The 26,716-nt window shown below is 39.2% G+C and overlaps 1 pseudogene; it reads right to left on the reverse strand.

Moving 5' to 3' along the window:
- Nucleotides 1-1,432: 1,432 nt before the first annotated feature.
- Nucleotides 1,433-11,391, reverse strand: LOC117959720 (annotated as a pseudogene).
- Between the last annotated feature and the right edge of the window lie 15,325 nt (nt 11,392-26,716).

Raw genomic sequence — 26,716 nt, forward strand, 5'->3', positions numbered from 1 at the left:
AAATGAGAAGAGGGAAGAGTAGGGTTGCAGAATAGGGAATACCACCGTTGTGCACCAAGAGCATGCTGGTAAACATGGGAAGCAATCTGGCTTGGAAGAGGTGCATGCTGTTCATCAATCCAAGTTTTTGGTCATAACTGTTTGCAAATTGATCTGAAAAATATGTACAAAAAAATTCTGGCGTTTCAATCCTTCATTCTCTGTCTGTGTTGGAGAGAGGCGAGTTGCTGCATCCATTGCAGTTTGTCCTTTTGATGTTACCACAAACGGGTGTCAAGTCAGAAATTTTCAAACGTTCTACACATTAGGGATTTATGAAATGCCCCATAGACAGCACATGGCATCCATGGCAGGATGTGGTAAGTGGTGACAGCAGAGCAGATTTCCCTGGAGCCCTTAGTTGTCCTGGATGAAACTGTCACAAAAACTCAGATTAGGTCTTCAAGGCAATCTACAAATTGAACAAAATAAACTCTAATGGTCTCCAGTGCTAAGCTGGAATAGGTCGTAATGTCCTAAAATGTGGAACCATCCCTTAAAAGTCATGACTACCTTAAAATGGCTTTCAAATGTATTGGTTAATACTCTTTTTTTGATTGAACAATGACAGTTTAAAAGGCTTATTTGTGGATTTTCAGCCTGTCCACTGCAGATAATCAGTTTGTTTTATGACATTATTTTAAAATGATATAAGAATTGTATAACCTGTAGTGCATCATGTCTTTGACAACATGTGTGTAAAGACATTTCTCTCACATATCATATATGCAATGTAGAATTAAATGAATAGTGAATATTAGGCTCATTGCAAGTCAGACAGATAAATAGGATCACACTCTGGCATGGTTGGACTTTTTTAATTAGGCAATCAGGACACACTTGTGGTGTACCCACACAAGTGGTGGGAAAGCACATGAAGACAAGTTGTAACAGTTTCCAAAATCCAATACAATTTGCCTTGCAGCGCTGGCATTGCACTTATAACATGAAAAAAAACTGAAGTAGAAAAAGGAAGACTGTAACTGTTGATTTCAAGATTTTTTTCAATGTTCTTCAGTTCCAGATAAATTAACAACACACCTTTTAAACACCTCTGCAACTCACACTGTCTTTTGTGTGGCTTTTTGTTCTGCAGATTTTTTTTTGAGCTGATATATTTGTCAGAAATGCAGCAAGAAGGAAATAGTTATTTACTTCAAGCAGAAAATGAAAGTAGTGACTGGAGTGAAAATGAATTCAGAATAGCATTGCCATAATTTCATGAGAAACTCTTCTTGTCTATGATGAGATCTAGATGTCATCATGATTATTGATGGATGGCTTATGCTAAAGTTAGTTAAAGAGATATGTGAAGAACAGCAACATGTATCATTGTTAGGCAAAAATCTGCTAATCTACTGTGACATAATTGTAAAAAGGAATTCAGCGCTGCTCATGCATCTTTGTTGGCCGCCATATTGGAAAGTTTGAACCTTTTCTCCATCTCCTTCTGCTTCTCTTGCACTTCCCCTTCTAAATGGTATGCAATCATTAGCTGGTAGATCAGCACACCCACCACTGTAGCCCAAGAAGGGTGAACAGATGGGCACAAAGAACCAGAAGGTGTTTGCTCTGGGAGAGAATAAATGGAAAGAACTCTAATGCATGTTGTCATTTTTAATATGTCATACCTTTACAGTATCTAGCAGGCCTAAATAAAATATGAGTGCATGGAAAGCATTTCAATATTGAAAAATCCTAATTTTTATTTGATTAGAGGGACACTACACTAATCTAATACGTTCTGTTTTTATTTGTCACAAGTTACTACAATACAATCCAGCTTGCCCTCATCTTTACCAGGATTATCAACCTCTCCTTGGCCCAAGCAGTCATCCAACCCTGCCTAAAATCAGCCACAATCATCCCAGTGCCAAAAAAGTCTCCCAACCCCAGCCTAAATGATTACCGTCCTGTGGCCCTCACCTCAGCAATCATTAAGTGCTTTGAGAGACTTGTTCTCCAACATATTTAGGGCTACCTCCCCCCAGAGCTGGACCCCTATCAGATTGCAAACCGTGCAAACAGATCCACTGAGGATGCGATTGCCGTAGCTCTCCACTCTGCGCTGAGCCCCCTGGAGCAGTAGCAGATCTACTTTTGCTTGATTGACAGGTGTGCCAAAATATCAAAGTCAGCCTCGATGGTTTGGTCCCTGGCTTGGTTGACGGCATAGCCAGAGTTGAAGCCCATTTACAGGCCAATGACCAACACCACAAAGCTTACAGTGAAGGGCTCCAGATCTCTGTGGACTGGATTGTTGTGTGGATCAACTATGGCACAAACATGCACACAATCAATGCAGCTGTTCCAATAATCTGAGTAACAGTTCAGAATGATCTATTACCACTGTGTGTTTAAATCAAGTTAATGTGATCCTTAATTATTTTCAATAATAAGACAAAGTAGTCCTGCTGATGCATGAACAAGGTAAAGAGTCTTCAAAACAGCTTTTTCACACGCCTTCGTGGAGATGTTAATAATCTCTTTTTAATCTGACAAACTATTTTGCAAATTTGTTTCCCTTGTGATTCCTCTGAGATACATTTCATCACCTGTCAGAAATTTTGATATTCACAATTATGTCAATTTTTTTAAATCAGAAAACAGCACTTCATAGACCTTCCACTGTCCACTAATGTAATCTAACATCAATGGATAGCTGAAGCACCACAAGGAGCAACGGGACGTTAGATGAACATTGGGTGTTTTCTTCAATTGGCATTGTTGCATAATGACAGGGCTGGACTTAGAGGAACACACCGACTTATTGAGACTTTAGCTTATTCACTGTATCCCCCCGAGTTAGATAAATCCATAACAATAATATATAATTTATGCTTTATTAATCCCACAAGGGAAATTACAATGTTTTCTCTCTGTTATTATTATTATACACATTACACACAACGCCGTGAAATACACACACATGCTCAGTACCTATACATGCACTACCGGCGTGGGGGGGTGTCAGAGTGATGGGGACTTGGACCAGCAACCCGTATACATACTGGGAACTATGCTCATAAGCCAAAGCACTGCTACTTGGGCGGGGTGATTAGCGCACCTGACACCTGAAAAGCACTGTTGTCCTCACCACGGGGCTTCTCAGCTGCTGCGAGGGTAATGGGTAGAGAAAATGACCTTATATATACGTCTGATTAAAAAAACAGTTACGCCCTCCTATTTTTTAATTTTTTTTTATTACATTCAAGATAACATTTCCATGTATTGCACTCCAATGTAAATATGATGTGTTTAAATGTATTTGTTAGAAGCTTTAGCTAGCAAGCTACCTGAAGCTAGTTGAATTTAGCCTGTCACCATCAGTGAAGGTTTGGTTCTCTCGTCTTTCTGTAAGGACTGTAAACAGTGTTGTGTAGATTGAACATCAGTGTGTTCAAGTGTAATACATAATGTGTATTAAGTCTCTCAGTACTTGGCTGGGAGGAGGCCTCGGGGAAGACCCAGGACTAGGTGGCGAGATTATGTCTCCAACCTGGCCTGGGAACGCCTCGGGATCCCCCAGTCGGAGCTGGTTGATGTTGCTCGGGAAAGGGAAGTTTGGGGTCCCCTGCTGGAGCTGCTGCCCCCGCGACCCGATACCGGATAAGCGGTCGAAGATGGATGGATGGATGTACTTGGTATCATTTTGTTTGTATTGCTGGTGCTCTGTTCAGTATACCTTTTTTTGTTGTCAGTGGATGTGCCCGTGCCCAATGGCGGTCTTAACATGGAGGCAATAGGTAGGCGGCTGCCTACCTCATCGGGCCAACCTCAAAAATAAATTTTAAAAACTATCACAATTACTATCATGATTGCTTCAAAAAGCATTGTAAATTGTATTAATATTCCTAACAAATGCGTTGAAACGTTGAAGGAGTAGTTAAAATGTTCATTTTATGGTCTTATCAAAAATGTTTTAGCCACCTCTGATTGATTGATTGCTAACGTTAGCTCAAAACGCCATTCAAATGCGTTTGATTGCTAGCTTGGAGCCAGCAGAAGGATCTTGGTAAGTAGGTCCATTTTGGACTCAATTTGCCTCGCCTCACATCGGGCTGTGACACCTCCCCCTACTTTCCCAATGAAATGGACCGTAACATTGCGAAAGATAAACACACAGTGACAGGAGGACTGGGAAGTACACAAACAGAGACAAAGCAAGACAAGTCTAGACGCGAAAATGAAATAAAGTTAACCAAGCGGCTATTATACAGTAGATGAGATAAGCAAAAAGACGCCAATAGGTATTTGACAACGCTGCCAAAGATGACAAACTTTTTTACGGCTACTGTTGGGGATACAGACAGGAATAACAACGTAAATATGCCGCCGCAGCAGCTAGCTGTGAAGTGGTGCTAAGTGAGGACAACCAAGACAAATCAAATGAAGGACATTATGTTGTTTCATTAAGAAAAGTAGCAGAAGAACAGAAAAGGGAGGAGAGGAAAAAAACGAAAGAAAAGGGAGAGAGAGTAAAAACAGACACTAGTTGTCTTGCTGGTTATATTGATATTGATATATACTGTATTGGCCCATTTACCTTCGCCATGGGCCCCCAATTTTCTAAATCCGCTACTGCTGTGTCTGTATACACACACACACACACCCGGCAGAACAATGCATTATGTGGGTGATTTATTATCACACAGTCACATGAACAGTTTAAATCTTAATATAGTATTCTTGGTATTTAATCAATGAAAATGGTGTTTGTATTTTAATGTATTTCATAGACGTAATCCAATGTAGACTCTGATCTGTTGTATGTGTTCACTTTTAAAACGGAAATAAACATCCAGCCCTTGAGAAAGCTAAAGTCCCAATAATTCGGTGGGTTCATTTAAGACCCCTCTGTTTTACAGCATATGTGCACAGTAGAAATAGTATATTCTATACCATTTCTACTCCACATGCTGTGGTATGTCAGGATCTTTTTGAGTGCTCCAGCAGCAGGGCTGGCTGGTGGCCAACCTGGCCAGCATGTGCCATGTTTACCGCAGTTCATGTGAAATTGCATTGCTGACACCAGCAAAGAGGAAGTACTGTTTCAGTGTCAACAGGGGTTTTGAAAAGGGGAACTAGTAAAAACAGTCAACATAAGAAAAGAAGCTGTTTAGTGAGTGAGTGTGCATGAAAATAAAACGGTGTACTTTCCAAAAATTCAATATGATATAATTTGCTGATGGTCGTTGGGCATGGTTAGCTTATAGCTGTTATTGGTCTTCTCAATTGTTTGGTTGAGCAGACGTGATATGACCAAATTGCAAAGGCGAAAGCTCCCCGCGTATTGTTCTGAAATATGTCATCTGGAGTTTCTGTTTGGACAACTTCTCAGACCCAAACTTAAGAATGTCGCTCACACCTGTTGTAGGAATGTCAGACTATATCCTTCACACTTCACTTCCAGGATTGCTCCGGTGCTGCAAGAATTCCACCATATGCATATATTTTCCATTTCCTCCCGCTTTCTTTATGTTGGAATTTAGAATTCTGTGGATATGTGAGGACTATTGTTGACTGCTCCTCAGGTTTCTGCATGGTAAACTGAGACAGCTAGCTAGACTATCTGTCCAATCTGAGTTGTCTCTTGCATGACTATTTTACAGTTGCTCTGTGCAGAGTTTAGCAATGCCCGTGACGATTCTGATTGGTTTAAAGAAATGTCATTAAACCAGAGCACGTTTTCCTCCCAACCCAGAATGCTATGTGGAGTAGCCACACCCTCCTTTAGCACGCTTTGGAGACAATAGGAATGTTAACTATTTTTTGAGACATGTAGCCAGCAGCAGCAGGATTATGTGCCTTGCATCTGCACTTGCAAGGTGCCTTCATTAATTATTTGAATTTTTTGACATAGCAGGAATCTAATTGACCTTCCTTTTTCACACAGTTAAAAGCGGTTCCACACAGAATCCAAGTTTGGACAATGAGATGAAATGAATAGTGACACTGTCCTGCTCATTACACTGACAGTCTTTTTTTTTTTTTTTTTTAGTTAAAGACGATGAGAGGAGCCGATGTGACGTGATTGGCTATTACTGGAGTGCCAGACTTCCATGCAATATCTTTTGAGCAATAATAATTTTGGGCTCCGGCAGAGGAGCCATGCAAGGCCTACGTCCTGCTATGTCTACAGTACACTTCACCTCAGCCACGTTTTTCAATCATCCGTCTCTTACAAATTTCAGTTTGAGTCAAGTGTGTTCAGCTCCACCAGCCATGACTTACCGTGACCTCAAGTATCTGAGTCTGGGATTGTGTTCTTTCTACTTAAACATGTGAAATTGAGGCCCGATACAACAGACAATGGACATTGATAGAAAACTAATGTCTGTGCTACAGCACTTGTGCAGTACTTTGACTGGAGTGCATGGCCTCTGAGTAGAAGTTCTACACTTAAAAAATCAAGTTGCTGTTACCTGATCCTTTGATCAGGTAACAGCGACTTGATTTCTTTGATCTTCAACCCTTTAACCAGGGTGAGATGTCTGGATGGATATGTGGCAAAAACCCCAGCTGTGGCACTTCTTCCCACCACGATCAGCTCCCCCTGGCTAAGGTCCCACAATGCATCTGGTGAAAGAACGTACATTTTTTTTAACCTTTTTATAATTAGCCATGTATTCTAACAGCACAAGAACATTTGTCAGTGTTTTCACTTATCTAGTGTAATATCTTAACATGTACTCAATGGATTGGAACATTTTGTAGACATTCATGGTTTCCACACACTATCGTAGCACTATTATGAGGTTGAAATTCATGTTTTTTTTTATTTATATTTTTGGGGTGAATCTTTTTCTTTTATTAGATTGTCTGACTAGAAGGATGACAATAGATAAGGGAGAGGGAAAGAAAGAGACGCAACAAAGATCAGACCCAGAACACAATTACTTTTTTTCTGCTTTTAATACAATTAGTCAAAGAATAAGTGTGTTAATCAATCCCTTGTGTAAAAGATTCAGTAGAAAGCCACCATTTGGTTGGCAAATTTGTCAACAGGTTGTTGTTTTATAAGGTCAAAGTATAGATACTCATTTGTTCACTAACGGGTTTCATCAGAGCAAAAAAAACATTTGGCTTTGTTCCAAGTGTCAAGCAGGTAGCTACAGCAGGTTGTACATCTTTAATTGTCACCACCAAGCTGCCTCTATACAGAAGGAACTCAAAGGTTCAAAATTGTTCTGGCCCTCGGGTCTATCCATCTGATGTTTCCCCTCCAAAAATCTGTAACTACTACTTTGTACCACTCAGTAGACGACAACAAACTAGATTTGTGCGGCATGTTAAACTTTAACAATTTTCCTTAGTTGAATTATTCCTCGTCGTTTTCACAAGCCAAAATGCATGCCGAATACAATCTCTGCACCCAGGAAAGCTGTGAGAGTCTGGCAGAGAAAGAGCAGCGGGAACTTCCTCCAGGGCTCTCTCCCAAGTAAACACATTGAAAAGGTCACCGCTGGGTTTAGATGACCACCTACTAATAGGAAGAATATAGAAGTCTTGGTACAGTTTCATACATATATGTAACACGGGAAAACAAACACATGGCCCTCCATGTGTTTGTTTCATCTCTACTGCATAGACCCACCCCTTTCTCAGTGCAATGGAAGGGCATTGTAAGCCTACTGTATATTCAGTAATTGCAGTCTCAGTAAATTCTTGTTGGGATGGCAGGTCTCTATATCACAAATTAAGTTGGAGGGGATGAAAAGATTCAGAAAGTATCCCATTTTCCAATCTTACAGGGGAAAATAACTGCTCTGATGGCACACTCATGAGGGGCTTCGCTTCTGTTCACACCTTAATCGTGTCAGGGTAGGAGCTATCTAATTATAAAGCTTATTTTCTCAGCTGCAATGTGTGTTAGAGGGGGACAGCCTCATTATAAAGGCATTGAAGAATTGAGTATGAGTGAACTGCGGCACCCTTTACAGTGTTTTTGCTTCTGACAGAGGATACTATTGGATTGAGAATTGACTCTCTCACTTTCCTTTCAATTACATTCCACACAGTTTGGAAGTTCAGGGGCAAGTGCCCCCTCCTACTGTGTGTGTGTGTCTTTTAAACTTTGCATTCCTCCGTCCATGGAACTTGTTCCTCTTCCCCCGCTGCCTTTAGCTGTCATTCGTCTGGCGAACACATCAGTGTAGTAAATACTGCTCTTTTGATAACTGCCAGGTTACCCTTTGCTGATATTTAATGTCTGTCAAGCCATCAATAATAATGACTCCCTGGTATGCTGATGGAGGCTGAAGAAAAAAGCTGAGTCTGTTGGAAATACTCTTTGAAGGACAGGTACTTCATGACAGTAATGCAAATGACTGTAGCTCAACTAAATGTGTGGTTGTTGTTGATAATAAAGTTTTCCTAGCTTTAAAAAAATTAACCATTTGGCGAGATTGGCGTTACTGCCTCATTGTTGTTGCTAGTGTGAAAATATAAAAAAGTCACCAACTCAACAATTTTTCCTTTTAACTGGGTCTTTCTTTTCTTCTGACCTCATTAAAACCAGAGAGAAAAGCATTGAAGCGGTAGTTTTTTGCACAATTAATGAAGGAAACCAAATACAGTGTTGGCCACAAAGCACTGTATTATACCTAATAAGGAAACATATGTTTAACAAGTTTATTATGGGCTATGTTAGAATAATTTATACTGTATAATTTATACTGTTTACCCTAAAGCCATTCATTGAGCGAGATAACAAAAAACTCCAATAAGAGAAATCCATATAGTCTTACATGGGATGTGGGAGGAGTATTGCTGTGTGAAAGGTAGTCATAGATATATTGTACTGAACCATGTTTTACAGCTAATGTCAAAAACAGAAGTAATGTGTCACTTTCTCTAGAGGATGTCGGAAACGTGTCTTCACTTCAAGATCACCTCCATAACAAATAATCATAAAACTGGGGAAAGTCATGAAGTATCAAGGTGATAAAATGTTAAGTGTGTTTTATTAGCTGTTAAGGAGGGCTTGGGGTCACAAAGAAGAAGTGAAGAAGATTTTTAAGAGCGAAGCACCTGTAACCCTTAAAGCAGTGGTTCTCAAATGTTTTTGACATCAAGGACCCCTAAACTGAATCAAATTAGACTATGGACCCCCCTTTGATTAGTTGTTTTTCCCAAGGGTCCCAATCTGATAAGAGTTTTGCTTTTAGATGTTTTATTACAGAACATCTGTTAAAGCCATGACTAAAGTAGTCATACATTCTGTCATTGTGTTACCTGGATGGAATTATAGTGAAAATAAATTAACGCCCTACTGCTGGTGACCCTCAAGGACCCCTGGAGGTCCCCGGACCTCACTTTGAGAACTATTGCCTGAAAGCACAGTACGGGATATCCTTTATCCAGCTGTGCTACTGCACTGCGGCTAAACATCCGGATAGAGAGAGTCATACGTGGACAAACAAAGTGGAATTATTCAGTGAACACATCTTACCCTAAATTTCTTTTTTTAACCGTTCCTTACCACACACCTTTTTTTGCGAGACCCATCCATACATAAGCAGTGAAATTGGAAAAAAACAAACCCTGGGATTTAAGTTTTTGTTGTTGTTGTAAACGGACAGTAGTAGAAAAACTTCCAAGAGAATAATAAAGCCCCACAGTGGCCTGACCTCGAGTCAGGTGTCTAGCTGAGTCTTGCTCTTCGTCGTATTCAGGGTGTGTCTCACTGACCCCACAGGTCATGTGCATGTTATGGTCGGGGCTTTGTGTTGGACTATTGAAGCTGACAACAATCTGAGTCCACCCGCAGAGCCTTCATCCGCAGAGGGCTAGCAAAACCACCGAGGGGACCAGACTGCCAGCAGAGTGAAAGGTCTCCTGGAATTAACAGATCAGTCACAGCTGGGGAGCAGAATAACAAACGGCCTGGCGTTTCACCACTGGTGCCCTCTCCTGATATTTGTGTTGTCTGTGGGCTACCATGAGACACAGAGGGACTCCAGGTTGTTTTGCACCAGCTACAAAACATTTAGTTTTAAATTGTGAAAGAATCCTGGTGTGTTGAAATAGATTCCATTGGGGACTGCAGATAAAGTCTTGTATCATTAGCAAAGAATATGGATATGAAATATGATGGTTTCGTGTGAAATTTCAGAACAAAGAATGAAATAACAGGAGACAATTAATGCAGTCTTAGGTGCTAAGGTTCTTCGGAGTAAAGTTGAAATTGTTCAGTGTAGCTTTGCTTCAGTAAGAAAGGAGCAATTAAATGAGAAGAGAGCATCAGTTTGACTTTCTTTATACCTTTTAGCACCACTGTAAAAGTTGCCTTTGAACACCCCACTAGTCTTGCAGAAAACACCTGGAGAACCTAACACCACAGCCGAACTATTAGCTATTTTGTCACACAACTAAACTCTTGCCAGACACGATGGCGCACCCTCACCTCTTTCTCTACACAAACATGTTGAACGAGAAGGAGACAGAATTCATTGGGGCGTTTTTAAAAGATCTTTCTCCTCTTATCATATCAGCTTTCCACTTCAAAACAGCTGGGGGAAGGCTTCAGACTGCTTCAGGGTGTGTTCTTTGTGACAAAATCTGGCAACCTGTTAACCATGCATTTGCTCACCATCTCGCATTTTTAACTGTTAGCTGGATTCATTGTATGGTTGGATCAAACAAATGGCTTGTTAGTTGTCATGTACTTACTCCATAATGTACTCTTTTTGACATTTTCAGCATATTCAGAAGTATTAACGTTTTCATTTTCATTTTATTCTATCTCAATATGATATAACACTGCCAAATACAGATTATATAAATACATACAAATACTTTCAGAAATCTAGTAATTAATTAAAGTCAACCAAAAACTATCCAAACTAGCTCACACTGTGAGTTCAGGTGTGATGAAAATAGTGCGTGTACATTTTTATTTAGGTGAGAAAGAGGAAAAAAAATAGGAGATGTGCAAATTGTTATGTTAACCATGCAGATCTTTCTGATTCTTGTTTAAGCATAACCAAAGATATGTAAGTGTAACCAAAGGTTCATCTATTTCCTGCCAGTTCCTAAAATTGTGCAGCTTACATTCCCTTTTTGTTTAAATTAATGGAATGGCAGCCAATGATAATCTGAAAAAACATGCATTCCATTTTAAATTGAGTTGATAACCAATTTATATTGAGTAATGTACACATCTAGCAATTTAGTCTATTATCCGTCTTTACTTGAACAAAATGATCCACTCAGCACGCTGCAAAATATTCTGTACTCAGCACCAGAATAAGGGTGCCGAGGCACTCTGCCAGGGCCTGGCACAGGAGCACATGTTGGAGCTGAGAGGCCCCCTGCCAATTTCTCCAAAATGTCTCTTAGTTTTCTCATGACACACTTATTATAAGATTACTTTGAGGTAGGCTCTGTAGTCTAACAACGAATGTTAGTCAGTGGCTGCACATCAGCTTTTAGGGGTCTCATTGGATCCCTCCCTTTGGACCGCCTGCCACTCCTGAACCCATTTCCACCCATCTCTTCCTGGCTGCTGTTCTTCCGCTCTGATTTACTTTCAGCATCCCTCTCTCCACAGCTCAGCCAAATGTGAAAATAAAGCTGTAAAGTTGCTCATTTACTCTGGAAGCTAACTGATTATATTTCAGGGTTTATTTTGCCCTTAAAATTATGCCCAATTAAAATATAAGTCTTTCTGTACAATAATTGTGCACATTCATCAAGCGAATGACTTCATCCTGAGGGACATAAGAAGACAGAGACCCTTTCCAAAACCGGTCCCTCTTCACTTGCACTTCGCAAGTCAACACTCACAGCTGCCGAAGACACAACACATAAGGGAGGAATGTAAAACAGGTAAACTGTGGGATGCACATAACACTCTTAGTAGGAAACATCCGTCACCATGGATACTGATAGATGCGGTGCTCAAGCAGCTGCTAGAGCTATATTGTGTGAGTTGTCACAGTAAATGAACTGAAGGATTGAGAGTCAATGTGGGCTTGAACTACTGTCCTTAACCTAATGTAATTTTGAAAAAAAACATGTTTAAAAGAAAGGAGAGTGTTTCACAGTGATGAATGTCCTTGTGAGGCAGACCCCATTTTTTGCGACGGGACAAGAAAGATGTGCGGGTGTTTTGCGCGCTCATTATTTTAATGACAATGTGCTAAAATGTCATCAGTCTGAGCAAATGATTTTCTCGGCTTTTCCCCAGAAATATTTCAAGTTTCTATCCTTCCATACCCTACTGTCTGTTTCATTAGTTGCACTGCTATGTGTGAAGTTTTCTTGGCATATTTCCACCTTTCTTTAGTCAGCATCGGTTTGAGCTGAAGACCACAAGCAGCTCGAGGCTGCATTAACAGCTGGCAAAACACATTTCTCTGATTACACTGCCGGCTGTTGAACAGCATTGTGGGTAATGCAGGTGCCAGATTTTGACAAGGAAGAAGAGTGTATGAAATTTAAAAGATGATGTCTCTGATTTCGCTATCGGTTATAATTTGTAAAATGTCCAACGTGAGTCTGACTCTGTTATAGAAAAGTAATGCAGGACAGTTCATATTGTTTGTCCTTGCATAGCACAGAGTCCTAAATGAAACTGTGCTCAAATTACCACAAATTAACTGACACAACAGCAAATAATCTGATCGTATACAGTGCATCATGGTAATCTGTGGAGAAAATCCGGGCTGGTGGTGATAAAGGTTGAGCTTGACCTTGCTGCTAATTTGCTTTATTTAACAAATTTAAAGTGTTGGCCCTTTAGCTATCAAATTACCTTGTCAGTGTTAATCTATGAAGAAAGCAGGAATAAAGCAACAAGGTGTTTACTCAAAGATGTTTTCACCTTGCTGTAACATTCAACCACTTACCAGTGTGTGTGTGTGTGTGTGTGTGTGTGTGTGTGTGTGTTCAAGCTTGTCTTCAAGCAGGCTAATGCAACTGTTATCATTATCTCGGAGTGCAGAGCAATTAAGACGCTCACATCTCGTGCTTCGTTCAGCGTATTAGTGTGATGGGAATGGCCAGAGGAGAGAACTTTGATGGTTTATCTTTGAGGTTAGTTAAAATCAGGCTGACTCGCTGTTTCAGCACAATGCTGAAAACAACCTCCATGATAACCCTGATTAACATGTTTATTCAAATACCAATTTATTTACAGATGGAGCTTTTTGTCTCAGATTTTTCCCTGACCACTGTTTTCACAATACGTTCTCTCTTGAGGCTGCCGCCTTTATTTTGGCTTTTTGTGTATTTTTGTGCACCTTGCTGAGGAAGGAAGCTATCAGGGGCATATGAAGCATATGAATATTTACCTAAAATTATTTCTTGATATTTTTCAACAACCAAAGCAAAATGATCTTGACTCAGAACTTCAGTGACCTGAAACCAAACTACTTTTTACTTTTTTTTTTTTTTTTAAATCCCTGAGTTTGAATAGCAGACATTGGCTCACACACGCACACACAGACACACACGCACACACACACACACACACACACACACACACACACACACACACACACACACACACACACAAACACACACCGTCCTCCATCAAGGCATATAAGACACAGCGCGCCCCAACCAGCAGGCTGTCACTTCTAGTAAAATGCTGGGTTTGTTTAGCTGAAGCCTCATGCATGCAAGATAAATTGATTTTTAAAATAAAAATCACAGTGATCCTCACTCTGGTTACCCCAGTGAGTCTGCTGTCACACTGATTACAATTGTTTGTCTCTCTGATATTTGACCTTTTACTACCAACCACAGTGAAGGCAGGGTTAATCTTGTCTTCGCACTTCAAAACTTACAACCATGCTGATTTATATTTTATAACTCTGAGCTGGATTCATCATCCATTATGTTGGACTCTGTGTACAAAAATCAAAGATCATATATCACTCTTTGTTAAACAAGTTGAGACATGTAAGAAACAAAGATGGATAGGTATAAGCTTATTATTTTCATTGGCATGATTATGCATAATGTCCTCCACAGCTTCCTCTGAATAAAATGAGATTCCATTATCGGCGGATTGCATGAAAATTCACGGCTAATGCTAGGAGGTGCTCAGTGTGTGTGGACACAGTCAGGAGAGTGGCACCGCATTAGCATAACATCAATGTCAAGCTCACATCCCTGAGTCGAGCTAATCAGTATTCCTCCTGTCATATTAGCGTGGCACTCACAATCTAAAACATACAGGTATCTGGCAATATCACCAATCAGCCATGTCTATATATGCTGCAGTCCCACTCCAATGGAATTTTAGAGTATGAAAATGCACCTATGCTGTCCACAAGGGTGAATCATAAACGAGCAAAGGCTGAAAAAAAGAGATGTACCGTAATGAGAGTGCACATTATCTCTGTGTTGAGTAGGACAGTGGTTATGTATCTTGTAGTATATCATGTAAGAGGCCCAAGATAAATGGTCTGCATCCAGGTATATATGTATCAGGTACTTTACAAGTAAGGCTGTAGATGTTTTTTTTACAGGGCTTTTTTTGCCTCTAAAGTGATCCAAAGGGCCTTCACTTTGCTGCTATCTTCTTTCACATGTTTCATTTGGAAAAGTAAGCGAGCATGTATGCAAATGAATAGCTTAAATCGACAGCAAGAACCAACTTCAAAAGTGAAATAGTGTGATTATCTTTGATATAGCCACTGACCGGTGAAAACCATGCATCGCTAGATTTGTTGATTTTTCCACTTTTTAGATAACAAGGAAAATTTCTCTTCAGTGTATCAAATACAGGTGGTACCAGGGATATTTTTTGTAGCTCACAGTTTTTAACGAGACAGTCATGAAAAATAATGGGGCAAAATCAACTGGCAAAGGAAAGATGATGTTGGAAAAAAAATACAGTGAAAACTTCTCCAGCTGATTCTGTATGCAGAAACACGCATGCTGAGATCCATCTCGTGCATATGCAGAACAGTAATGTCTCTGTGAGCTTTCAGCATGGACTAATAAAACCACTAGAGTGCTAGGCTCTCTGTGGAGAAAAAGTATATTTCGCTCAGCATTGCTTCAGCGCCCTGTTTGATTAACACATCCTCTGCCTATCCTGACTCCTCATTCTAAAGCTCTAAATGGACTTACAATAATATATTCAATAATGTTTTATGTAAAGTTAAAATAAAATAAGCAGCACATTCACGTATTCCCATATCACCATAGCTGATTCATGACGCATAATGAATGTAATATTTTATATAACTAGTAGAAGCAATGGAAGAAAGTGAAAAAATTAAATGTGGTAATGTGAAGAATATGACGGTAGTATGTTGGTGTTGAGTCATAGTCCATGTATAACAACTTACTTACTGTATGCAGAGAAGTGAGTGACCAACTGATTCCCATTACTTTCCCATAGGCTGCATATTATAATGATTTGCAATCAATCCTCGCACAGAAAGCAATGCCTGGACAGCCTAAGACACGTACGCTGTACCCATATAAGTCTTGTTTAGCATGTTGATGTCATTATGGTCAGTGCAGTAAAAAATTACACACATTCACATAGCATCTTAATCATCCTGCAACAGTGCATCTTTACTACATTGCAACTTGTGGATATGCAAAGCAGCATGCACTCATGAGACTCCTGAATCATCTCTGCAACTCTTCTAAAGAAAGCAGTGACCTTTTAAATGAAATGCTGACGTCAGTTAACCCGTTTGCAGGTGGTCAGCATCCACTGCCACACTGATAATAATTAGCATTTTACTATGTGCACTCATTTATTATTGGAGGTCGTAGTATTAGGGCTTTTTCTTAACCCATTTTTTTCTACCCATACATGCTTACTTTTTAGTTGCCCTTAAGGAGATGGATTAATTGATTTATTTTTGCTTTGAAGTGATTCAAAGTTCTAAAATATAACAAAAGTAGAAGCAGTGACAGTGGCCATCGAGAGCAGTGACAAAATAAAAAGCAGTTTCCCACATCTGCCGGCTCTCTGTGCCACTATGGCACATTTTAATGGCCACCTGCGACTTTATCACAAAGGAATGATGGAACAGAGAAGCAGACTGAAGCCGGCTTTAAAGAAAATAATCCTGGAAAGAGGAAACATCATCTTATGGCCAATTAAAAGAAATTAAGTTATGTGATGCATCATGCATGATTTATTATTCTATTATGTGATGTAGTATCAGTGTTTTATTTAAGCGTTTTCACTTTGCTTTTGTTGCTAAATCATTTATATTTGGCGTCTAGCAGAGGCTACATGTATGTGTATTTTAAAAATGATAAACACATTAACGTACAATGAGATGCCAATACCCTTGCTTAATGTTTTACCACATACATATTGAAATATACTCATGTTGCCCGACCACGTCTTTCATTCATGTCAGTGAGACAGAATAAGAGGTATCTGAATGATAATACAAATCATGATAATACAAATCATTTTAATAATACAGACACAGATGCATTTATACATATGCTCATGTGGTCCATGGCTTATTGACTATTTTGTTACTATTTTGTTAAATGATCTGGAATATTTTAGTAACTGTGTCATCTTTTCTTTGATTTTTGTCTGGGTGGGTGGTAATGATGGGAGGGGAGGATTTGTTAATGATGGTTGAGTTGTTTTTTTTGTATTTTGCTTAAAAACAAAATATATAAAATTGTTAATCACAAAAAAGAATACAAATACAGATCCAAAAGCCTCGTGTTTTGGCTAAAGCAGCTAAAATCGATGTGGGACACGCCCCCATTAAAAAAAAACTCATTGTAACGAAATTCACCTCACTTGATATATCTTATTTATTTATTTGTTTGTCTATTTTTTGATTATTTTTCTGGGGCATGTGACAGTTGATAGGCAGGAAAGGTGGGAGAGAGATGGGGGATGACACGTAGCAGAGGGCCGCAGCTCGGACTCAACTACATGGGGCTCTTACTGGGTGAGCTAGAGGTTGCCCCCATTCGATTTATCTTAATGTATAATATTAAGTCAACCTCTAAATCATATCAATTTCCTACAAACCCCTGCGTGCCTTAAGGTCCCTCAAGCAGTCATACTGAGACCTGTGTAACAGCAGACAGCTCCTGCACAGCTTAAAGAATACCAGATAATGGTCACGACATTTCCAGGCTGCAAAGCATGCTGGGGCAGAGCACTGGGCAGCAAAATGACACGTCAAGCTACTTTGCTGCCTAAAAGGATCAACAGCTACTTGTCTGTCTGCCACTTGCACAGCAGCTTTGCCTCCTGGCAAACAATGCTTATTGCAGCATTCTTTAAACTGTCTAGAAGCTACTGTATGTAACAATGTTTGGCTGTTTGCAGGGCACAGTGTCCTTTTGGTGCTTGGCAGAGTGTCGCGCCATATTGTTTTGCTGCTTGGCAGGCATCTCAAATATCTACAGAAGCCTTGAAGCTATGCGTATTATTATTTTTTTGGGGAGATTGGGGTTTTGTTCTCTAGTAAGCTGACTTGTGTTATTTTACTGCGGACATTGTGAAGTAGTTTTTAGGTTGACTCAAAATTGCTTCAAAAGCTGAATAACATTCATAGAAGCCATAGGATACCATGAGAGAAATAAAACTAAAAATAACATTATATATTCTGTGTTCTGAGTTATATTGAAACTAAACTATTACTACTACTAAAATATGCAGGTTGAATGGAATGGTCAGCTTACAAACACCAATTCTTATTTTTTTTAGCTAATCTTTTGGCAACAAATCAAAATCATGGTTTACTTTCCCAAAATGTTGTACTATCCCTTTAAGACATACTCACAAGGCAATAAAGGTGAGGTGAAATACAAATTTTCCCGGAAATCACTGTGACATTATGTGTTGTTGGGACTACTTTTATTATGTAAATCACGTAGCACTGAATACATTTGGCCAAATTTTTCTTCCCTCTCTCCTCTTGTTCTTAAAGTGAGTTTGTGCGTCAGGCAATGATAAAATGTCATATTTTTTCAAAACGTCCTTGCAAATATTTTACAAATACTGTGTTTGCATATTGAACAAGTAGCATAGCAACAGTATTTTCCCAAAGGGTTTCATTATAAACAAGTTCCATCATCATCGTATACGTAAATGTGATCAGTGTGCATTTAGGGTGCTCTAATCTCTAGGATTCATAATGATGTTCTCATTAGTGAATAATATCCTGAAATCAAGATTCTTTGTGTTTTGGCTAGCTTAGAATGAGCCCTTCATATCTACATAAGTTGCATCTCTTCAATGAATGTTTTCACGGTAGAGGGCTTTTTCTGGTTTTTTTACGTTACCTGAAGGCCACCTAGGGTTTGGGTTCTACTGCATGTGTGCAAAGGGAGGGGTGAGGACAGGGGTATGCAATCTGCAGCCTCACCGCTAGATGCCACTAAATCCTACACACTGGCCCTTTAAATTCTAAATGTGGATGCAAACCTTGCCCCAGTATCATGCATTATTTTTTGATAACATATCTTGTCATGGATTAAATTCTCATAGCTTCCTATATATAGAAACCTCTTTCTGCCCCCCCACAAACTAGTCCACTCTACCTTTTATTCTACATTCTTCCAAAACTTTAGAGGTAAAATTGAGTGCATTATTCTCTTTGAACAGGCAGTCACAGCTGGCCAGCTGTTAGCCAACAACATGGGGGTTGAGACTGACCTCTTTCTGAACCGCTTCCACATAATGTTACCGCACTGTAAGCCTTTGCGTGTCAGAGCTTTATCTGCCTTCTAATGAACAAACACAGTCTGAACATGTCCCTGCACTAACTGAAGTCACTTAGAGGTTAGATTCTTTCTAACCTGGGAAATCGACTGAGGCAGAAAGGCAGGAACCTGGATAGATGTTCTTCTGCAGAGCAAAGAGACTGCCTGACAGCCAGTGTTTAATCTGTCCATGCCAATCCATCACTGTCAGCCATCACTGTCACAGGCTCATACCCGGGGCGGATGATAGAAAACCAAAGTATGGAAACAATAAGGTGTTGGGAGCATCACATTGCAAATTTAGCTTAAATATTGAGGGAAAAATCTCACAACAAATTAATAATGTTGACCTGTCCTTTGCATTCTCCTTAGGACTCATCTGCTTTAATGTTTGTTTGTTTTTAAGTCCAAAAGAACTATGCAAATATCATTTTATTTCATTAAGAATATAATTGTGGTGATTGATGAGTAGAAGTTAAGCTCTAAGAGCAAGAAGGTTTCAAAAAAGAAAACCCTAAACCAATATATTTCCAGAGCAGCAAAACATAATGCAATCATCCTTGTGAATGGCAATCGATAACAGTACAAATAATCAAATAACAGTAAAATAATCCCAGTGAATTTAGATAGTCTTTACTTAACAAAAGCTTTTGAATAGCCGTTTGTTGCATTAGACCGCAACTGAAATGAAGAGAGTGACCCAAAGCCGATGTCTGGGCATTTCAGCTTGGTCTGATGTGCAGTTTCAGATGCTATTACTGAGACCAAACTGAAAGGGGCGAAAATGAAAAACACTATTGAGTTAAATTGACCTCAGCAAATATGAGGATACATTAGAAGCTTTTACCTTGTGAGAAATCACATTATAAGACCCATCAGGGATTGACGGGAGTGTGTAGGGGAAAGTGAGATGAATCACCTTTTACCTGAGGCATCTTTGAAATAAGTTGAAGACAGCAATGTCTCCAATGATGGTTTTAGGTGTAAAAGCTAGAATTCCATGTAGACTTACAGTAAAATAACAAAACATTAAACAATTTGGAGGGATAATCGTGCTGGGTTAAACTTGCATTGGGTTAAACTCATAGCTTTTTCAAGCTTTCTTTTTAAAGACAATTGTCTCCTTGACAATTGTCTCCTGGTTTTAAGCCTAGCCTATTTTCTGTTTTAAGTAAAGCAATCGTTAATCTTAACCTGCAGGTCGGGGTTTTGGGTAAACCTGCAGTTTATCTGAGCCGTGACAATGGCCTACCTTTTCATTTGGGGAAACTACTCAAATGGTACAAAATGTAGCCCAAGTCATCACAAGCTCCCCAAAGCCCTTTTATCCATCCAATTCAACATAAAATAGCCTCATTTGGCAGGTGAACAATGAATAAGGCAACACTGATAGTGGACATTTTTAATTAATTTATTTATTTAATTATTGGGCGTGAACGCTCTAAGCATTTTTCTAAAGCTTTTTTATTATTATGGTTATTATTCAGCCGCGTGTTTGTTGTTAGTTGTTGAACTAATTCTAAATTTTTCTACATTAAAAACCTCATTCAAACTATCAAAACATTCAGCTCAATTAGGAAATTTTTGCCATAACTTTAATTATTCATTCCGGCTTTCATACTGTACCGATGAAGAATTCCACATTCAAATTCATGGTCGGCAACATCCTCACACCTTTTATTTTATAAACTCTTATCTAAATCTATACATTCACACTTCAAAAATTATAAATCCCGGTAAAACTTTTGAAAGTATTCAAGGTTCTTTAAGGCTCGGTAAAAGTGATTTTTTACATTAGTGTGTTGGACAGAATGTTCAGAGAATAGACTGTATACAACGATGGACAGCTTCACAGCTCTCTAAAAGTCAGGCTAAAACATCTGGATTGCCCTGGGGGGGGTGCAATATTACAAAAATGTTTTTTGTAATATTAGGTAGTTGTTATCATTCTCATGATTAATGACTTATGGTAAAGTATTTATGTGTCTAATACGTTTGGTTTAAATGCTTCATAAATCTTTCATACGTTATCGTTTTTTAACTTCTAAAGCAAGCAATCCAGTTTAGCATCAGCTTTCAACATCCAACATTCTTTAGTTCTGGTCTGTTTTTTTCACTCCTCGTACATGCACATTTCATGAAGACATCGTTCGTAAATCTGTGTCCTTTTCACTGCACAACATTTTAACTGGTAGCAGTATAAGCACAGGTGTAACTAATAACATTAGCGATGGCTCCGTCCCTTGTGTAAGTGTAAGCCAGTAAGCCGTGTCACTGAGCCGACATACACAATATCAGAGCCCTGGAATTGGGTCAACTAAATGGAATGGAGCCTCCTTTCATCTGCTTTAAACAAATCTATTGACTTCCCAATTGTCTTTAAGTGTATTTGTGTGTCATCATTACTGCTGCCCAATACCTGAATTATTTAATTACTGTTATTGTCAATCAATCAATATTTGTTACTCGTACTGTAGCTTATTCAAGTGTGTGACATTGTGTAGAATATTGTGTTAAAACCAGAGTTGGTAGAAGTATTCAGATCCTAATACCACTCTGATAATATGATCTGTTACAAGTAAAAGTCTTGCATTGAAAATGTTACTTAAGTTAAAGTAAGAATCATCAGGAAACTGTACTTAAAGTATCAAAAGTAAACATACTCAATGCAAACAAATCCTCACATTTTAGAAACTGGAAACGATCCAAACAGTTCTGTCAATCAATTAAGTCTTTATTCCTCTAATCATTTCAGCTGGACTTGAAAGCCCATATTGTTTATTGTTGGGTTGTTTAATTCATAGTAAATCTTATTTTATAAACTACATTTGAAGACATCTTCATTTTCAACTAACTACCAATGAAATCTGTCAAATTGATGTAGTGAAATGTAGTGGAGTAGAAGTAGAAAGTATATATAGTACAAGTACCTCAAATGTGTGCTTGAGTAGGCTACAGTCCTTCTTAGTTATATTTCATCACTGGTTTAAACTTAAAATGATTTGTGCCAAACAACCACCTGGAACACTCTTAAATGGGCTTCTGAGTTTCCCCACTTTTGCTTTTGAAGTACTTTACCTCATGGAATACACTGGAATATGCTAGCCCGGGTTTTTCGGTTACTAACCATCCCTGCTGAGGGCAAGACAGTGATGCAAGTTCTTACGTAAAACTAAAAACCTCTTCAAAGAGCGTTTGCCTGGTGCTACCCTGCTGTGTTGGGCCAAAGCGGTGTTCATTAAGAAAAGTGACACTCTGCTCAAAGTACTAAGAAATTGAAAAAAGAAAAGTAATTCTCTTTGTATCAACAGTTCAAGCAACGGCTATCCTCATTCTTTGGAAACAGTATAGAATATCAGTTGGTTGTTCATGTTTGTTTCTGACATGTTGGGGAATGTTTGATACAACTTTAACAGCAAAGGTAGCTTTTCTTCAAAAATACACAGCTGCTTAAAATGACTTGTGAACAGTTTCTATTTTGCAACATATCACCCCCCTGAATACATGAGTGGCATCTGCTTGCACACAAGGAAATGTAAATGGGGCTCTTCGCATTCAGTTTTTTCTCATTCCTTGAGTCACACAAGCTAACAATGTAATTGCAGGTCTGTCCTTCTTTGCATATGCCATTCTAAGATTACTGTTATGGGGCTCTCAGTCATTACATTCTGCTGCAAGTAATAGCATTGCTTACCATAAAAAAATGTCACAGGAAACGTCACCAACATTTAAGTTGTGGAAGCGTGCCAAATAGTTCACTTAAAAGAAGAAAAAAAACACAATCAGATTCGCACATGCATTATATTACTGACAATTTTGGCATCACTCTGAAATATTGCACCAATAGACTCCCAGGAATGATAAATGTGTTATGATGGGAAAGAGGATTAAAATGAAAAATGTTTGTACACAACATCTTTGCGTGGATAATTGTCGGTTGAACAAAAAGCCCAAACAGCAGATGTTTCATTCCCGAGATGGAAAGCCTCATGGCGATGATAATGAAGGTAAGCCCAGAAAAGAAAAGAAAAACACACACACACACACACACACAGAGACACACACACACACACACACACACACACACACACAAAACAATATCTATTTTAAAGGGGTTTAGCTTCTTCTACTTTCTGTTGAGATGTTATAGATGTCGGTAAGTGCTCGCTGAATTACCATAACAACAAGTGAATGGTCCATCAGGAGACAGGTGTTTGCAAACTGTCAGGAAGAAGGTATTCAGTCACTAAACAACAGATTAACATCAGCCATCCGAGTCCCATGAATGGCTGCGCCTGCGTATCCTCTCCTGTTGCTGCTGCTTTTTAAGAAAGGTGGGTTTGTTTCAGTGTCACTCTGAGCCAGATGTGGCATGTAAGCATAGTGAACTTCATTAGTGAATGATTTATGCTCTGTGAAGAAGAAAAAAAATCTCTACTCTATGCTTTACATTGAGTGGAAACTAAAGATATCTAAGTCTGGCAAGACTAGGTCTTAAAACACGTAACTGTTGTGAAGAATAACATGGGACGTATGAGTGCTATTGCCTTTTTTATTGTTATGGCGTGAGTCAAAGTGCAGGGACCTGTATTTATTCCCAATCACAAAACAACACTTGTATATGTCTAAGGTCTATAAAGACTTTTGAACTTCATTGACAAGCATTAGAAAAAACAAGTGTTTTCAATAAGTTCAACAAAAGAATCAGGAAATGGGAGTTGAGGCCTTAACTGTATAAAATTAATGAATGAAATGGAGGTTATTAGACCTTTTTCACGACAGACATGTTGACATGTTGCAGTAGGAAAAGCAAAGGTGTATTCAACACCATTAATGATTGCTGCATTCCACTTAGAAGAGGCCCTGGCATTGTAAATGTGCTGTATTTATATAGCGCTTTTCCAGTCTTAACAACTGCTCAAAGCGCTTTTACATCTACAGGAAACATTCACCATTCACACACTGTGGCCGGGGCTGCCGTACAAGGTGCCACCTGCTCATCAGATAAACATTCACACACATTCACACTCCGATGCGCAGCACCGGGGGCAACTCGGGGTTCAGTGTCTTGCCCAAGCACACTTCGACAATGACTGCAGGGGCGGGGATCGAACCACCAACCTTCCGATTGGCATGCAACCACTCTACCACTGAGCCACAGCCGCCCCTGTGCATGCTGACTCACTGAAATAGCTCACTGGGACACCTGATGGAATTGAGCCATCGTTAAGGTTATCAATTTCAGCTGTGCTTTTCCTACGTCTCAGGTCTATGAAGACCTGAGGAGTGCATTTACTCACTCAGAGATTGAGTCTAACCTTTTTATGAATGGATAAAAGCCTATTCATAAATCACAGAATTTCATCTTCAAACAACACATACTGTGGTATAACTGTCAAAACATGGTGAGTCAGTTTGTTGTTATTCGTCTTGTCTACTTTTGCTACTGTTACATTACATTTCAGCATTTACTCTAGGCTAATTGGCAGTGGCTGCTGTTTAGCAAACATTTTCACTTTTTCATTTTGAGGGTACACACAGTGCATTTTGTTGAGAGATGTTAAATGTGAAGACAAATATACATATTTTCATAACAAAAGAGCCCTCAAAAGATTTTGTTATTAGCAGCTAATGTAGCCTCCAGCTGCTAGCCTTAAGCAGTGATGAGGAGCAGGCTACAGCGGTTTGGTAAACTCACTTCTTTCTAACTCCAAAGCCCTAGTTTTTTTTTTTTTCATATTTCAAATTTATCAGACTTCACGCAGCTCCATCTAAAGCCACAACTGGCTTTGTATGACGCTTTTACATATTATGCAGTAGCACTCCCCAAAACCTGTAAACATGAGTTACCTTGAGTAACTGTTGCACCATGAAACAAGTTTATCTTTGATGAAAGCAGCACATTTGTGGACTGCACCAACAATTTGCTCTTTAACGCTTAAAAACCAGGCTTCCCATTTTCCATTACCTAGTTTTTTATATTATCCCTATTTAGGCTGGTTTCCACCTCAACCTTGGATAAACCCCGAGCACATCAGCGCTCAATCAAGCTTAAACCGACGAGCCGCAGAGTTCCACTGCAATGTTTGGAATATGAGTTGCACACGTGAAACTGAAGTGAAAATCTGCAGGGTATGTGACAGTGATGAAAACACAGTCAGACAATTGCTGTGAGACAAAGACTTTAGGTGCCATTGGCAGAATAAAAGGAAACAATTCTCTCACTCTTACGTAAGCACTCATGGTACACAATGTGTTTCTAACCGTGGTCTCTTCAATGGCTCTGTGAAAACACTCCAACTCTGCACTGTTTGATTTATGGGGGGAAGCCAAACTAATGAGCAGGGGCTGAAAATGGCGTGGAGCATAGGAAAGTGGGGAGAGGGAACGAACACAATGTGTCAAATGAACAGTAATTAATGTTGAATAAGGAAGGCTAGAAGAAAAGACCGGCACGTTTTCCTCTCAACCAGCCTGGCACTAATGGGAATATGATTGCATTCTGTCTTTTTTTTCTCATGAGGGTTCTTTGTCTAATTCAATCAATACTTCAGGGCATTCAATATACTCTGAGTGGATGCTCTGAATGAGCTGTATCAAAGCAAAGCGATTCAGACAGCAAGCACAACCAGTTTGACCTGTGGTCTAATTTAGCAAAAAGACGGAAAAGGCTGTAATGTTTTCTTCTCAGAAAGTCGGCAATCTGAGAACAAAACTTCACAGCAGTGTTTTCAGAAAAATCTAAACTGTACCTAAGCTGTGTTCGAAATAATTACCTCCTTCACTCACTTACTTTTCCCAATGTAGTGTTTAATAAATAGGGAACTATATAGGGAACGGACAAACAATTTTGGACACCCACTGAAAATATTGTAGCGTCAGTACATGCGCCGGTTATTTGTGTGATTGTTTTCATAATATGGGCACTTTAACTCTTTTTTTGCCACCCACCCACAAATGACATCAGTGCACTTGTCAGTCAGTCAAGCCGTTCTCACAAACACTGGACAATGCATTTGTACATGGTCAAAAGACATGGTTACGTAATTTTGACACAAACAAGTCCCTTGTCGTTCCTTTTGTCTGGTGATTTTGGCGCTGGCCCTTACAGAGAGAAGTCCCCAAATCTTCTCTCCAGTTGGACATTCTCATTGCCATCTTCCTGTAAATCACCCTACTTGTTCAACCTTGGGTGTTTTGTTTTGTTCCAGTTTTTTGCATCATAACCACGGCAACTTGCTCACTGTGATTTCTCACTGTTTGGCACTAGAAAGCTGGCAGGGTGAAGACAGTTTGATGTCCGATCCAACTGATTTGGACATTTGCGTTCTTATAATAAAGTTCTGGCAGGAACTGTGTAAATAATCTCCGGCTTGCAGTGCATTCTTTTTTCACAAGAAGGCTTCAGAAAGCACCGATGACAGAGTGATGTTGGATGGCAAGGGAGAAATATAGGTCAGAAACTGACAGGTTTAATAACAAATTGTAAATTGCCTCCAATACATAGTAGCTAGCACCCCAACATAACAAATTCCAATTAAACTGGTTAAATGGTATAAGCGTACAGCACAGTGAAATGTATATGCATATACTATATTGATTACATGAGGATTACATGTTTAATTAAAACTACTCATACCCAAGTATTGGGCTGTTGTATTGTATGATAGTAATACATCAAATAAAATCACACTATACAGTTGCAGTAATCTTCATATGAATGTATTGATTTTCTTCTCCCTATTGAAGTCTAGTTGTTTTGTACTACTTGTGTTCTACACACACATCTTCAACACAGCAGTAAAAATCATGTAGTTTTAATTGTGTTTGAGGTTTTACTACACTGATCTCAGATTTCAGACGCACAAAAAAACAGCATGACACTCTGTCATACAGTTTTTTTTCTTCCTGTAACACATGCCTGAACACACACTTTTTACATTTCTACTGCTTCAAATGCAATGTTTCTTCCGCCTAACGTGCTGTATCAATTATATATTTGAGC

This window comes from Etheostoma cragini, chromosome 16, assembly GCF_013103735.1.
Source record: "Etheostoma cragini isolate CJK2018 chromosome 16, CSU_Ecrag_1.0, whole genome shotgun sequence".
Lineage (NCBI taxonomy): Eukaryota > Metazoa > Chordata > Actinopteri > Perciformes > Percidae > Etheostoma > Etheostoma cragini.